A 5,000-nucleotide genomic window follows, 5' to 3' on the forward strand; every position below is an offset into this window, starting at 1 on the left:
AAGTAATCGCTGACAGCACGAAGGATGTCACGCGACTAGTTAGCAGGCTAGAGTCTCGTTCGTTATCGGAATTAACCAGACAAATCGCTCCACCAACTAAGAACGGCCATGCACCACCACCCACCGAATCAAGAAAGAGCTATCAATCTGTCAATCCTTCCGGTGTCCGGGCCTGGTGAGGTTTCCCGTGTTGAGTCAAATTAAGCCGCAGGCTCCACTCCTGGTGGTGCCCTTCCGTCAATTCCTTTAAGTTTCAGCTTTGCAACCATACTTCCCCCGGAACCCAAAAGCTTTGGTTTCCCGGAGGCTGCCCGCCGAGTCATCGGAGGAACTGCGGCGGATCGCTGGCTGGCATCGTTTATGGTTAGAACTAGGGCGGTATCTGATCGCCTTCGAACCTCTAACTTTCGTTCTTGATTAATGAAAACATACTTGGCAAATGCTTTCGCTTCTGTTCGTCTTGCGACGATCCAAGAATTTCACCTCTAACGTCGCAATACGAATGCCCCCGCCTGTCCCTATTAATCATTACCTCGGGTTCCGAAAACCAACAAAATAGAACCGAGGTCCTATTCCATTATTCCATGCACACAGTATTCAGGCGGGCTTGCCTGCTTTAAGCACTCTAATTTGTTCAAAGTAAACGTGCCGGCCCACCGAGACACTCAACTAAGAGCACCCTGGTAGGATTTCAACGGGGTCCGCCTCGGGACGCGCAAGCACGCCTTCGGCTCGCCCCACCGGCAGGACGTCCCACGATACATGCCAGTTAAACACCGACGGGCGGTGAACCAACAGCGTGGGACACAAATCCAACTACGAGCTTTTTAACCGCAACAACTTTAATATACGCTATTGGAGCTGGAATTACCGCGGCTGCTGGCACCAGACTTGCCCTCCAATAGATACTCGTTAAAGGATTTAAAGTGTACTCATTCCGATTACGGGGCCTCGGATGAGTCCCGTATCGTTATTTTTCGTCACTACCTCCCCGTGCCGGGAGTGGGTAATTTGCGCGCCTGCTGCCTTCCTTGGATGTGGTAGCCGTTTCTCAGGCTCCCTCTCCGGAATCGAACCCTGATTCCCCGTTACCCGTTACAACCATGGTAGGCGCAGAACCTACCATCGACAGTTGATAAGGCAGACATTTGAAAGATGCGTCGCCGGTACGAGGACCGTGCGATCAGCCCAAAGTTATTCAGAGTCACCAAGGCAAACGGACCAGACGAGCCAATCCGATTGGTTTTGATCTAATAAAAGCGTCCCTTCCATCTCTGGTCGGGACTCTGTTTGCATGTATTAGCTCTAGAATTACCACAGTTATCCAAGTAACGTGGGTACGATCTAAGGAACCATAACTGATTTAATGAGCCATTCGCGGTTTCACCTTAATGCGGCTTGTACTGAGACATGCATGGCTTAATCTTTGAGACAAGCATATGACTACTGGCAGGATCAACCAGGGAGCTGCGTCAACGAGAGCTGAGCAGCCGGCCGCCCGGGAGTGTGTCCCGAGGGCCCGCGCGAACACGCAAGCGTCCGCTCAATTATTCTGCAAACAGGAGGAGGCTGAGCTCCCCTGCACGATACACCTCGAAACCCTCTCAGGTCCCGGCGGCGCGCAGCGCCGTCCTAAGTACTTGGTCGGGTTCGAGAGAGGCGCAATCGCCCGGAGATGGGCGAGTAGACGCTTTCAGTGCGAACACCCGTGCTCCCAACTGAGCTTGCCGCTGCCGACAGAGGCCCGGGAGCGTGCTGTCGTGGCATTGCCGGCGGGAAACAACACGCGCCACCTACGGTGACCGGCAGCTCCAACGCCAGCGCCACAGAAGGGCAAAGCCCCACTTGGGTGCAGAAGCGAACTCTCCCAGCACAGCGCACGCGCCAACACGTCCGCAGAGCTGCGATACAAACCACCTGCGAGAACCGCTGGGGGCGACCGAGCAGCAGACGGCGTCGCGACGCCGAGTGCCGGGCGGCGGCGCATCCTCAACGCACACAGTCCGCAATCGGACCAGCACACTGCAGATGTCCACCGCGCTTCGCACCGGGCTCGGCAGAACCCACTTTGGCCGCCTGGCGCCGCGCGCAGGGTGCGCCGGCGCATAGCTGGGACGCCAGCCGGGCCCGTCGGCCGGCGCTCCTGCCACTGGGCGCCCCCCACCAGCCGGCTGTAGTGCGTGCGCTCACGCAGCGCGCGGCCAGCACGCCGGGCGGCCCCCCCTCACCGGCCGGGGACTGTCCCGCCAAGCCACAGCCTCGTATCGCTTCATACCCACATGGCCAACTCAGGTTCGGGGGCATGGCGGGTACCGCCGAAACAACCGGTTCATAGATGTACCGATCGTCGCTATCACCGATGCACCTGCAGCGCGAACAACCGCTCAACAACTGATTTCCAGTTCATTTGCGGATCTTTGGCAGCAAACGTATACGTCAATCTACATTTGCGAAATCTACGATTCTGGCATGCCTGCATGTTATGTGTCACGACACGCTACATCAGCCCACATACACACTGCGGCATGTACACGAGAGAACACGTGGAAGATGGTCCGCGCACGTGTGCAATGTCCCTTGCGCGGTCGACTGTCAACCGGCCTCTGTAGCATGTCGCAGATGTGGAACGCGGTCCACCGTGCTATCATGTTGTGTGGGGCAATACGATTAAATAGGAAAACCCTCGTCGCTACATCAACAGACGGCTCACGCTGATTCCCGGCAGAGGGAGGAGGGGGGGGGGGGGGGGGCCAACATGCAATACTTTCGTCCGTACCTACCTACCACATGTCTGTACGGCGTACAACAGTGCAATCTCGCTGTAATGGGGAGACGAGACAAGTAGCATCGTGCACAACATATGGCCCTTATGATTCGCCATTGTAGGGCGCAGCCGGTGTACGGTCAAGCATGTGCCACATTATGTCACTCAGTACGTAACGACGGATGATCAGTGTGGGTTACGCGTACATCAGCGGACAGTCCACACAGGCCGTACCACAACGTACACTGACTGCATCGACAACCGAATGCAACTGAACAGCTGCAAGGCTCATTTCACAAACAAACGCCTGACCGACCAGCTTGGAAGGGCAGGAGGGGAGGGCGATATTCGTTCTGTAGCGGTACACCCTTCCAGTGGTTAGCGGGACTGTGTAGAAAGTACGCAACACTCGAAAGACCTTTATGTGAGGGTACGCACCATGGCATCAAGAAATACACATGACACCAGAGGATCCAAGCAGTGAACTATGTTCAGAGGGTTGCTGTTAGGCAAAGCTACATTCCTGTGACGTTACATGTGACAGTTAAGGTGCAGTGTAAGTTAGGTTAAGGTGCAGCGTAAGTTAGGTTAAGGTGCAGCGTAAGTTAGGTTAAGGTGCAGCGTAAGTTAGGTTAAGGTGCAGCGTAAGTTAGGTTAAGGTGCAGCGTAACTTGGGTTAAGGTGCAGCGTAACTTGGGTTAAGGTGCAGCGTAACTTGGGTTAAGGTGCAGCGTAACTTGGGTTAAGGTGCAGCGTAACTTGGGTTAAGGTGCAGCGTAACTTGGGTTAAGGTGCAGCGTAACTTGGGTTAAGGTGCAGCGTAACTTGGGTTAAGGTGCAGCGTAACTTGGGTTAAGGTGCAGCGTAACTTGGGTTAAGGTGCAGCGTAACTTGGGTTAAGGTGCAGCGTAACTTGGGTTAAGGTGCAGCGTAACTTGGGTTAAGGTGCAGCGTAACTTGGGTTAAGGTGCAGCGTAACTTGGGTTAAGGTGCAGCGTAACTTGGGTTAAGGTGCAGCGTAACTTGGGTTAAGGTGCAGCGTAACTTGGGTTAAGGTGCAGCGTAACTTGGGTTAAGGTGCAGCGTAACTTGGGTTAAGGTGCAGCGTAACTTGGGTTAAGGTGCAGCGTAACTTGGGTTAAGGTGCAGCGTAACTTGGGTTAAGGTGCAGCGTAACTTGGGTTAAGGTGCAGCGTAACTTGGGTTAAGGTGCAGCGTAACTTGGGTTAAGGTGCAGCGTAACTTGGGTTAAGGTGCAGCGTAACTTGGGTTAAGGTGCAGCGTAACTTGGGTTAAGGTGCAGCGTAACTTGGGTTAAGGTGCAGCGTAACTTGGGTTAAGGTGCAGCGTAACTTGGGTTAAGGTGCAGCGTAACTTGGGTTAAGGTGCAGCGTAACTTGGGTTAAGGTGCAGCGTAACTTGGGTTAAGGTGCAGCGTAACTTAGGTTAAGGTGCAGCGTAACTTAGGTTAAGGTGCCAACGTGGGTTAGGTTAAGGGGCCAACGTGGGTTAGGTTAAGGGCCAACGTGGGTTAGGTTAAGGGCCAACGTGGGTTAGGTTAAGGGCCAACGTGGGTTAGGTTAAGGGCCAACGTGGGTTAGGTTAAGGGCCAACGTGGGTTAGGTTAAGGGCCAACGTGGGTTAGGTTAAGGGCCAACGTGGGTTAGGTTAAGGGCCAACGTGGGTTAGGTTAAGGGCCAACGTGGGTTAGGTTAAGGGCCAACGTGGGTTAGGTTAAGGGCCAACGTGGGTTAGGTTAAGGGCCAACGTGGGTTAGGTTAAGGGCCAACGTGGGTTAGGTTAAGGGCCAACGTGGGTTAGGTTAAGGGCCAACGTGGGTTAGGTTAAGGGCCAACGTGGGTTAGGTTAAGGGCCAACGTGGGTTAGGTTAAGGGCCAACGTGGGTTAGGTTAAGGGCCAACGTGGGTTAGGTTAAGGGCCAACGTGGGTTAGGTTAAGGGCCAACGTGGGTTAGGTTGCCAGAGATGTGTCAAATCAGGATGTACGTTTGGCTGGTGTCAGGTGGTGGGTTGGTTCGATGCCTTTATAAGGAGTGTGGCCAAAGGGTATTTTATTACTTGTACCTTTTGTGTTGTGGCGTGGCGTTGCGTCCTGTGTTGATACTGGGTGGACCACTGTGGGTGTTGCTGGCTGATTTGAGCTGCGTTGTTTGCGGGTGGTGTGAGACATTCTGTCTTATTAGTGGACGTGACGTTCCTCTTGTCGTTCTTTGGAT

The 5,000-nt window shown here is 54.2% G+C and overlaps 1 non-coding gene across 1 annotated transcript in view; it reads right to left on the reverse strand.

Moving 5' to 3' along the window:
- The window catches only part of LOC126330645 (small subunit ribosomal RNA), a 1,893-nt gene extending 427 nt beyond the window's left edge, over positions 1 to 1,466 (reverse strand). Inside the window, exon 1 of the ribosomal RNA XR_007563073.1 lies at positions 1 to 1,466. This exon is cut by the window's left edge and continues 427 nt beyond it. This is a non-coding gene — a ribosomal RNA (small subunit ribosomal RNA).
- Between the last annotated feature and the right edge of the window lie 3,534 nt (positions 1,467 to 5,000).

Source organism: Schistocerca gregaria, unplaced genomic scaffold (genome assembly GCF_023897955.1).
Source record: "Schistocerca gregaria isolate iqSchGreg1 unplaced genomic scaffold, iqSchGreg1.2 ptg001318l, whole genome shotgun sequence".
NCBI classification, from domain to species: Eukaryota; Metazoa; Arthropoda; class Insecta; order Orthoptera; family Acrididae; genus Schistocerca; species Schistocerca gregaria.